This window comes from Lissotriton helveticus, chromosome 3_1 (genome assembly GCF_964261635.1).
Source record: "Lissotriton helveticus chromosome 3_1, aLisHel1.1, whole genome shotgun sequence".
NCBI lineage: Eukaryota > Metazoa > Chordata > Amphibia > Caudata > Salamandridae > Lissotriton > Lissotriton helveticus.
Window position 1 is genome coordinate 63,171,711 of NC_136061.1, and position 12,189 is coordinate 63,183,899.

The following is a 12,189-nucleotide window of genomic DNA, read 5'->3' on the forward strand; positions in this document are numbered from 1 at the left end:
AAATTGCTTGTTATTATAAGAAAGTCACCACCCACAGTCCTTAAGTGATACCCTCTTGTTCGGACAATTCCTGAGAATTAGGTAGAATTTGTTGTGGCCCCAGGGAGAACAGTACTTACCTCACTAGGATACATATAATCACTTGGAATGGAAGGTTATTGAAGAGGTCTGACAAGATTCCAGAGCTGGTAACCTGACGAATCTACTAACTAACTGTCAGTGTAGATGGATAGACGTGTTACCCACCACAGTGACTGGACTTAGGGCCAGATGTAGGTAAATCATATTTACCGACTCTTAAATACCGAATTTTACAGATTCGGTAAATTTACTGTTGGACCCGGCCTCATGGCGTGGTCCTACCCCTCCCGCATGGCGGGCCCAGGACGATATCCGCCCTCCACCGGACCTCGGGCGGCACCTTCGGCCCGATCCTGCACGCCCCAACACCACAGGGCCGGCTACCACCCCGGTCCTCCACCGCAGGCCTGCCCCCGCGTAGGCCCATCACGACCTAAGCACGAGGCCGTGCCCGACTCCATCTTGGGCCACCCCGTCACAACCACGTGGCCTCGGCCCCGGCCCAGGCCCCAGCGAAGTCCCGACATCGAGGCACCAAGATCCACCCAGGTGGTCGAGTGGCCACTCGACAGATCCCGGAGGAAGAGGAGTTTCGATGGCCCTCCAGCCGTCCCGGGACGCCTGGTATCGATCGCCCTCCGGCCTCCCTGGGCGCTGGCTCCACCCCCCTGCTGGGTGTCTGGACACCTTCATCCCGGCCCCTCTGACCCCCAGGCGCGAGGGTCCGGACTTCAAAGACCTCCAGACCTATATCTGGGCCAGCCCTGGATTAGGTCTTCAGTTGTATCCTGGACTGGAAGCCCTGCTGACGCTGTCACGGCCGACACCAGACGAACTCATCCTCCCTTCTGAGAGCCTGCTGGCGCTGCCGCGGCCTACCTTGCTGAACCCTCTGAGAGCCTGCTGGCGCTGCCGCGGCCTACCTTTCTGAACCATCTGAGAGCCTGCTGGCGCTGCCGCGGCCTACCTTGCTGAACCATCTGAGAGCCTGCTGGCGCTGCCGCGGCCTACCTTGCTGAACCATCTGAGAGCCTGCTGGCGCTGCCGCGGCCTACCTTGCTGAACCATCTGAGAGCCTGCTGGCGCTGCCGCGGCCTACCTTGTTGAACCATCTGAGAGCCTGCTGGCGCTGCCGCGGCCCGACTTGCTGAGACATCTACGAGCCTGCTGGCGCTGCCGCGGCGCGACCTCTCGGAACCCCCCAGCTCGAGGATTGAGAGCTGTGCGTAGGGTATCCCTTCCTCCACCCAGAGTAAGACTGTCCCGCTACCTTACCCCCTTTTACGAGACTTTATAGATCTGTTTGTACATACTGCCAAGAACCCGCAACCTTTTATCATCTATAAAAGCTTAAGAACTTGACCTCTTGTGTGGTGTCCATCTGTAGTGTTGTGATTACTCTACTGTACGATACTAGGAGAGGACCCTCATTCAGGAGGCCTCTCGGTAAACACTCGGCTACTTCTCGACGGAGAGGTGGACCTAGGGGTGGTCAGTCAGACATCTTCTGCCTCCCCCGGGGTCGCCTTTCTAACATTGGTGGCAAGCGCTGGGATCCGAGCCCACGTAGATCGTACAGAGAGTAATTCGCTCACTACCGAGAAAAACCCACTGCGACCATGAGCACAGAATTCCAGAAAGAGAGAATGGAAGACTACAGTCACAAGGAGCTAAAGCAATTCTGAAAAGACCGAGGCATCGCTACCACTGGCTTAAGCACCAAAGAAGACTTTAAATCGGCATATACCCAAGGATGTCGTCAAAGAGTACTATAAGAACGACGACATCCAACAGTGGTTCAAAGCCTACGAGGTCGCCATGACCGCCCATCGAGTACCCCTCAAGGACTGGGGCGCCGGCCTGTGGGGGAAGTTTATCAACGAAGGGAGAGACGCCCTGCTGGAGCTCCCGGATACCGAGATGACCTCGTACGAGCACATGAAGACCGCCCTCCTCACTCGCTACGGACTCACCCCCGAGATGTACCGGCAGCGATTTCGAGACTGCAAAAAAATCCCCGGTACCACGTGGGTGGAGTACGTGAACTATTACAGCAGAGCCTTCGAGGGGTGGACTCGGGGCTGTCAGGTCACCACCTACCAGCAGCTGGTCGACCTCATTCTGTGGGAACATCTATCCAATAACTGCTTCGTCGAACTCCGGCAACACCTCCTCGACAGCAAACTGACTGAGCCACGAAAACTCGCTGTCGAGGCGGATAGATGGGCAAGCACCCGAGTCGCTCGGGGTCCGACGGAAGACTCCGGCCGGGGATCCCCGGGAAACCACTGACCCCGAGGCGGCAGAGTAGGCCAGAGCCGGGGACGGGACGCCTCCCAGGGGTCATCCCCTACCTCCAGGTCGCCACCCTTGGGCCAGAGAGGGGGCCCACCAGCCAGACCCGGGCCCCGCCCGAATGTTACGTGCCACAGATGCCAGCGACAGGGTCATTACGCGAATGACCCCCTCTGCCCGATGAACCAGCGACCCGGCACCACCGGTCCTCCAGCCCGCCAGATAATGGCCGCGGCCCTGGGTGAAGAAGGAAGTGAGGAAGAGGACAACGGCCCGAGCAGGCCGAGTGGGAGCCCGCCGCCATGACCTTAGCCTGCCTGGGGACTCACGATCTGATCCCCCGAGGGCCGATCCCCGGCAACACCCAGAAATACCGACAGTGGGTCACCATCAATGGTCACCGAACCGAAACCCTCCGTGACACCGGAGCCAGCGTGACAGCCGTCCGCTGCCATTTGGTGACCCCCGAACAGATCCTTCCTAACGTCCTGTACCCAGTCCGGTCCGCAGACAACTCCGAGACTTTGTGCCAGATGGCCCGCATCCCCTTCGAGTGGGGGGGAGTGTCGGGCGTGTTAAAAGTGACTGTCCGCAACGATGCCCCCGTGGACTGCCTCCTTGGGAACGACCTAGAAAGTTCCCCATGGGTGGGCGTCGAAAGAAGAGAGCACCTAGGGATGCTAGGCCTTCCCGAGTGGGTCTGCGCGACCACCCGTTCCATGTCCGCCCGAGCCTCCACCCCAGCGGGGGAAGCTCCGACCGAAGAGCCGGAGTGGCCCGCACCGCCGCCACCCGTCATCCCCGAGGACCCTGGCCTTGAACATGGCTCCCAAGAGCCCGAGCAAGAAAATCTCCCAGAGCTCCAACACCTCCCCGAACTCGCTCAATGGCGCCAAGAAGGGGGTCCCACTCGCGAACAGTTCCGGCAGGAGCAGAAAACCTGCCCCTCCCTTGAGGGGGTTCGACAGCAAGCCGCGACACAGGCCGCGGGAGACCCCGCGGGGTCCCACTGGGTCTATTGGGACAACGACCTTCTCTACAGTGAGCAGAAGATTGCCGAACTAGGGGCCAGCCGGGTGCTGGTCGTGCCCCTCCGATTCAGAGACTTCCTCCTAAACTTAGCACACGATGTGCCCCTCGCCGGGCACCTGGGGCAGGACAAAACTTACAGCCGCCTGGTGACCCATTTCTACTGGCCGAAAATGCGGAACGATGTGCATAACCACTGCAGGACCTGCCCGACCTGTCAAGCCAGCGGGAAGAGCGGGGGGAAAGTCAAAGCCCCGCTCCAGCCTTTTCCCGTGGTCACCACCCCCTTCGAGCGAGTGGGGATCGACATCGTAGGGCCCCTGGACCCTCGCACCTCGCAGGGGCACCGCTTCATCCTCGTCCTGGTGGACCATGCGACCCGCTATCCCGAAGCCATCCCCCTCCGAAACATCACAGCCCCCGTGGTGGGCCGAGCCCTCATGAGCATCTTCTCCCGAGTCGGCTTCCCCCGAGAGGTCGTGAGTGATCGGGGCTCCAACTTTATCTCGAAGCATATGAAGTCCCTATGGCAACAGTGAGGGGTCGCCTATAAGTTCACCACCCCGTATCATCCCCAAGGCAATGGACTAGTAGAACGATTTAACAGAACACTGAAGGGAATGATCAAGGGCCTAGAAGAGCCACTCCGGCGCAAGTGGGATGTCCTGCTGCCCTGCCTCCTGTTCGCCTACCGAGAGGTACCCCAGAAGTCCTTGGGGTTCAGTCCTTTTGAACTCTTGTACGGACACCCGGTCCGAGGCCCCCTCAGCCTGGTCAAGGAAGGCTGGGAGACGGCAGTCCGAGACGCCCCGCCTGATGTCTACCGGTACCTCCTGACACTCCGCAACCAGACTCGGAAGTTCCGGGAACTTGCCGAGGCCAACCTAGAAGCTAGTCAGGAGGAGATGAAACGCTGGTATGACCAGAACGCCTCGTCCATCGAATTCGAGCCGGGCCAGCAGGTCTGGGTCATGTCCCCGGTCGAACCCTGCGCCCTCCAGGACAAGTGGACGGGGCCCTTCAAGGTGGTGGAGCGCAAGAGCCCCGTCACCTACCTAGTGGACATGGAGTCCCCCCGGAACCCTCTCCGGGGGATCACTGACATAATATCGACGACACAAATATCGAGATACACAAATATCGAGTCAAAAATATCGATTGACAAAATATCGACTCCCTATCTTCAAACAGGTAAGTACCAAAATATCGACTCCAAAATATCGACTTACAGAAATATAGACTGTCAAAATATCGATTTTTTAAAATGTCTTAAAAGTAAGTTAAAACTAATATAGTAATAAATATATTTAATATAAACTTAGAAATAATTATTAAAAAAATATAATTTTAATAAATAATTTATCTAATTAAAAAAATTACATCACCAAAAATTACACACACACATATATATATATATATATATATATATATATATATATATATATATATATATATATATATATATATATATATATATATATATATATATATATATATATTTAAACATATTATTAAATAAACATATATAACATTTTAGAAAATGTTTAAAATTTATTGTTACAACTATAGTGAGTTCAACATTAGCAAAAGTGTTGGATAGCGTAGAGGTAAAATTTACTACTCCCACTCCAGTGGGTGCAACAGTAGGGAAAGCGCTGGATAGCGTAGAGGTTAAAATTACTATTCCCACTCCAGGGATGTATGACGTTACAACGCATACTTTTACAACGCCTACCATTACAACAAAACTTTTACAACGCAAAAACTTTTACAACGCATACATTTACAACGCAAGATTTTACAACGCATATACCTTTACAACGCATACCATTACAACATAAGTATTGGTAAGTATATAATAATTTTTTGAATATAAATTAATAAAAAATATTATAATATAATTTAATATAATTTAATTTTATTAAATAAATGTAATTTAAATGTAATTTTACTTTATTTTTACAAAGTACCCCTGTACCCCAAAAACCCAAAACTGACCCTGAACCCTAAAAATACCCCTTTACCCATAAACTGAAAACTGACCCTGAACCCTAAAAATACCCCTTTACCCGAAAACTGAAAACTGACCCTGAACCCTAAAAATACCCCTTTACCCAAAAACTGAAAACTGACCCTGAACCCTAAAAATACCCCTTTACCTACAAACTGAAAACTGACCCTGAACCCTAAAAATACCCCTTTACCCCAAAAACTGAAAACTGACCCTGAACCCTAAAAATACCCCTTTACCCAAAAACTGAAAACTGACCCTGAACCCTAAAAATACCCCTTTACCTACAAACTGAAAACTGACCCTGAACCCTAAAAATACCCCTTTACCCCAAAAACTGAAAACTGACCCTGAACCCTAAAAATACCCCTTTACCCAAAAACTGAAAACTGACCCTGAACCCTAAAAATACCCCTTTACCCAAAAACTGAAAACTGACCCTGAACCCTAAAAATACCCCTTTACCTACAAACTGAAAACTGACCCTGAACCCTAAAAATACCCCTTTACCCCAAAAACTGAAAACTGACCCTGAACCCTAAAAATACCCCTTTACCCAAAAACTGAAAACTGACCCTGAACCCTAAAAATACCCCTTTACCCAAAAACTGAAAACTGACCCTGAACCCTAAAATTAAAATATTTATCAATTAATCAATTATAATTAATTACCAATTATATTTTAATTAATTACCAATTAATAATTAATTAACAATTAATTTTTAAAAAATATCAATAAATAAATTAACATATTTAATTAATTATAATTAAATTACTTCCCACCCTATTCCCCTATAAACCCACAACCCGCTACAGAAAATAAATTACTAAAATTAAAATATTTATCAATTAATCAATTATAATTAATTACCAATTATATTTTAATTAATTACCAATTAATAATTAATTAACAATTAATTCTAAATTATTATCAATAAATAAATTAACATATTTAATTAATTATAATTAAATTACTTCCCACCCTATTCCCCTATAAACCCACAACCCGCTACAGAAAATAAATTACTAAAATTAAAATATTTATCAATTAATCAATTATAATTAATTACCAATTATATTTTAATTAATTACCAATTAATAATTAATTAACAATTAATTCTAAATATATATCAATAAATAAATTAACATATTTAATTAATTAGAATTAAATTACTTCCCACCCTATTCCCCTATAAACCCACAACCCGCTACAGACTTATATTACACAAAAAATATAAATTATTATTAACTTACCTTAAATTCGATATTTTTGTTGTCTATATTATGTCTAGTCGATATTATGTCCATTCTATATTTTTGATTCGATATTATGTCCATTCTATTCGATATTAATTTTCTCTAGTCGATATTTTTGTTGTCTATATTATGTCTAGTCGATATTATGTCCATTCTATATTTTTTACTCGATATTCTGTCCAGTCGAAATAATTGACTCGATATTATGACTGTACACCCTCTCCGGGTTCGACACGCTAACCGACTTAAGCCGCACTTTGCCCGCACTGAACTAAGTCTGTTGCTAGCGACCGATGACGGAGCGGAAGACGACTCCGACCCACTGCCAGATCTCCTCAACACCTCCGAGAAAGACGGCTCCTTCGAAGGGGTCCGGCTCTCCTCTACCCTGACCCCAGAGCAGCAACAAGACTGCCGGAAGCTGCTGGAGCAGTTTGCGGATCTGTTTTCCCTCACTCCGGGGGTCACCCGGTGGTGTGTCCACGATGTGGATACCGGAGACAGCCCGCCGGTGAAACACCGAGCTTTTCGAGTACCCGACCGGGTTCGGGCCTGCATCCAATCAGAAGTGGCCAAGATGTTGGCTCTGGGGGTGGTCGAACCCTCCAACAGCCCCTGGGCCAGTCCCATTGTCCTGGTCCCTAAAGCCGCCGCCCCCAGAGAAGCTCCGGAGCTCCGGTTTTGTGTTGACTACAGGGGACTAAATGCAGTCACCAGGACCGACGCCCATCCTATCCCCAGGGCAGATGAACTAATCGATCGCTTAGGAGCTGCCAAATTCCTCAGCACCTTCGATCTCACGGCGGGGTATTGGCAGATCGGCCTTACCCCTGGTGCACAGGAGCGATCAGCCTTCTCGACCCCAGACGGCCACTATCACTTCAAAGTGATACCCTTCGGCATGAAGAACGCACCCGCAACCTTCCAGAGACTCGTGAACCAGGTGCTGGCCGGACTAGAGGAGTACAGCGCCGCCTACCTCGATGACATTGCTGTGTACAGCCTTCACTGGGGTGAGCACCTGACCCACCTCTGGACGGTCCTGACGGCCCTTCGGCGGGCCGGACTCACCATCAAAGCCAGTAAGTGCCAGATAGGCCAAGGGTCCGTGACCTATCTGGGACACCAAGTGGGGAGCGGCCACGTGGCTCCCCTCCAACCAAAGATAGACGCCATCCGGGACTGGGAGCCCCCGGTCACCCAGACCGCCGTCCGAGCCTTCCTGGGGCTCACCGGATATTATCGGCGTTTTATAAAAGACTACGGGAGCATTGTGGGGCCCCTTACAGAACTAACCTCCAAGAGACTACCCAAGAAGGTGCACTGGACCCCTGCGTGCCAAACGGCCTTTGAAACTCTAAAGACTGCCATGTGCACCGCCCCTGTGCTCCAGGCCCCCGACTACAGCAGAGAGTTTGTAGTCCAAACCGACGCCTCGGAGCACGGCATCGGGGCGGTCCTGTCCCAAGTCAACCCCGAAGGAATCGACCAGCCTGTGGCCTTCATCAGCCGATGCCTGCTGGCGAGAGAGCAACGCTGGAGCACCATCGAGAGGGAAGCCTTCGCCGTGGTGTGGGCCCTCAAGAAGCTCCGGCCCTACCTCTTCGGCACCCACTTCCGGGTCCAGACCGACCACCAGCCCCTGCGTTGATTGATGCAGATGCGGGGAGAAAACCCAAAGCTGCTACGCTGGTCCATCTCGCTGCAGGGAATGGATTTCACCGTGGAACATCGCCCCGGCAATGACCACGCCAATGCCGACGGCCTGTCCAGATTCTTCCGCCTTGGCGAGGAGAATCCCCAAGAAGATGGGTGACTCTCCCCTGCCTTCAGCTGGGGGGGACGCGTGTTGGACCCGGCCTCATGGCGTGGTCCTACCCCTCCCGCATGGCGGGCCCAGGACGATATCCGCCCTCCACCGGACCTCGGGCGGCCCCTTCGGCCCGATCCTGCACGCCCCAACACCACAGGGCCGGCTACCACCCCGGTCCTCCACCGCAGGCCTGCCCCGCGTAGGCCCATCACGACCTAAGCACGAGGCCGTGCCCGACTCCATCTTGGGCCACCCCGTCACAACCACGTGGCCTCGGCCCCGGCCCAGGCCCCAGCGAAGTCCCGACATCAAGGCACCAAGATCCACCCAGGTGGTTGAGTGGCCACTCGACAGATCCCGGAGGAAGAGGAGTTTCGATGGCCCTCCAGCCGTCCCCGGACGCCTGGTATCGATCGCCCTCCGGCCTCCCTGGGCGCTGGCTCCACCCCCCTGCTGGGTGTCTGGACACCTTCATCCCGGCCCCTCTGACCCCCAGGCGCGAGGGTCCGGACTTCAAAGACCTCCAGACCTATATCTGGGCCAGCCCTGGATTAGGTCTTCAGTTGTATCCTGGACTGGAAGCCCTGCTGACGCTGTCACGGCCGACACCAGACAAACTCATCCTCCCCGTAACCCGACGACCTTCTGAGAGCCTGCTGGCGCTGCCGCGGCCTACCTTGCTGAACCCTCTGAGAGCCTGCTGGCGCTGCCGCGGCCTACCTTGCTGAACCATCTGAGAGCCTGCTGGCGCTGCCGCGGCCTACCTTGCTGAACCATCTGAGAGCCTGCTGGCGCTGCCGCGGCCTACCTTGCTGAACCATCTGAGAGCCTGCTGGCGCTGCCGCGGCCTACCTTGCTGAACCATCTGAGAGCCTGCTGGTGCTGCCGCGGCCTACCTTGTTGAACCATCTGAGAGCCTGCTGGCGCTGCCGCGGCCCGACTTGCTGAGACATCTACGAGCCTGCTGGCGCTGCCGCGGCGCGACCTCTCGGAACCCCCCAGCTCGAGGATTGAGAGCTGTGCGTAGGGTATCCCTTCCTCCACCCAGAGTAAGACTGTCCCGCTACCTTACCCCCTTTTACGAGACTTTATAGATCCCTTGATCTGTTTGTACATACTGCCAAGAACCCGCAACCTTTTATCATCTATAAAAGCTTAAGAACTTGACCTCTTGTGTGGTGTCCATCTGTAGTGTTGTGATTACTCTACTGTACGATCCTAGGAGAGGACCCTCATTCAGGAGGCCTCTCGGTAAACGCTCGGCTACTTCTCGACGGAGAGGTGGACCTAGGGGTGGTCAGTCAGACATCTTCTGCCTCCCCCGGTGTCGCCTTTCTAACATTTACCGATTCGGTAAAAATATGCCCCTACATACCAATTCTTGAATACCGGTCGGTAACGGCCGAAAATACCGATTTTCGGCCGTTACCGACCGACCTACATCTGGCCCTTAGTGACATGTGTGAACTGAGGGGCGTGGCTCTACACATAAAACAACCCTCCTACTGTGCAGCCCCGACTGCTTTTAGGAATGGAAACTTTTTCGTTTTTGATTATTTGATATAAATGCACTGGACTTGAGATGAGTTGAAGGACAATGCAATGCCTTTAAAAGTGAGTGATGTCATATAACTGATACGGTTTCCTAAAAGCTTTTACTTCCAGCGTGATATTGACATGTAATATTCCATTATGTATGATATTAAGTTTTTATTGAAGTACAATGTCCATATGGATACATCCATAGGAAGGCTATATTCATATAATGTTTGATTTATGCTTTTTGAATAGTTGCTGGATTTTTGGACTGATTCTCAGCACTTAGGGGTCGATTAGGATCGCGGACGGACTTGAGTCCGTCCGCGACCCCTGAGGAGGAGGGAACGTCCGCATGGGCTGCGGCGTTCCCTCCGATCAAATTAGGATGTGACCGCCAGTGTGGCGGTCACATCCTCCATCTCTAACATTGCGGCGGGTGCAGCTTCAAGCTGCATCCGCCGCAATGTAAAAAATCCATGCACAGCATTTGCGTGCACAAAGCGGCAGGCACCGCGCGGTGCCTGCTGCATTGTGCACGCAAATGCAGGGGGGTACCATAGGTACCCCCCATGTGCACCCCCACCCCACCTTCACCCAGGGGGCCCGCAACGGGCCCCCGAAGTGAAGGTCCGTATGCTTTTCCACGGCGGTAAAGTCGCCGCGGAAAAGCATATATTTTCAGACATCCTAATATGCCTGGCGGTGTCTGATAGACACCGCCAGACATGTTAGTGCTTTTCCGCCGCGGTCGCCTTCCGACCGCGGCGGAAAAGCGGCGGACAGATTATCAGACCCACCAGCCATCCTAATTTGGCGGTGGGTCTTTGGAGTCTCCGCCGCGGTTTTTCCGCATCCTCCAGGCCGGCGGACACTTCCGCCGGCCCGGAGGATGCGGAAAAACCGCCATCCTAATCGACCCCTTAGTTTGGACACTGACGCTTTCCTTTATGTCCACTTTATGTGCAGCTATGTTTCTCTTATGCTCCTATCACCTGCCATGTTGTGGATCGCACTTTGTGCACCGCCTAAGCTTTTATAAAGATGAAGGCTGCGACAAAATTATATCTTCTCTGTCTCACTGATTCCACCTCTCACATTACTGTATTTAGCATGTTTCCTGTTTCCACTGCTTTTCTCCTCGGTGACACCCTGCGTGTGCTTCAATTGCACTATGCCAGTTTCTTCACACTCTTCATTTGGTATACATAAAATGTAGCCCTATGGGGCATAGTAGGATTTTTTCTCACTGCTCCCACTTCCAGTGAATCTGCACTCTTTGGAGTTACTCAATCCTATGATTGCTGACTTTTGATTAGGTCAGCGTTTCAGTTCTCTGCTGGTGGGCCACGTGGACACTTCGCGCATCTTCAAATAAGGGATTTTTAAGGCTGCACTTGCCACAAGAGCACTGGGCCATCTCCACTTTTTTAATCCTTTGTTACTTGTTCTAAAATGGATTTGATATGACTGTAATGTCTTCTTATTTACAACTGACCCATTGAGACTTCCTGTCTTGCACTAATTTTTGGATGCTTTAATTCAATGAACACAACTATGTGCACCTTTTGCTTTTATTCGAGGCATGATTATTCGTGGTGAATGAATCCTTGGGAGCTATTGTTCATTGTTTATTTGCCTCTCTGCCCTAGTGGCCTTAGTCTGTACAGCTTGACTGGACCCTTCCCCCAGGCACTCACACTTGCTACCCCCGGCACAGCTGCTTACTTCCTTCCCCCAGGCACTCACACTTGCTACCCCCGGCACAGCTGCTTACTTCCTTGTTCCAGGCACTCACACTTGCTACCCCGGCACAGCTGCTTACTTCCTTGTTCCAGGCACTCACACTTGCTACCCCCAGAACAGCTGCTTACTTCCTTTCCCCAGGCACTCACACTTGCTACCCCCGGCACAGCTGCTTACTTCCTTCCCCCAGGCACTCACACTTGCTACCCCCGGCACAGCTGCTTACTTCCTTCCCCCAGGCACTCACACTTGCTACCCCCAGCACAGCTGCTTACTTCCTTCCCCCAGGCACTCACACTTGCTACCCCCAGCACAGCTGCTTACTTCCTTCCCCCAGGCACTCACACGTGCTACCCCCGGCACAGCTGCTTACTTCCTTCCCCCAGGCACTCACACTTGCTACCCCGGCACAGCTGCTTAC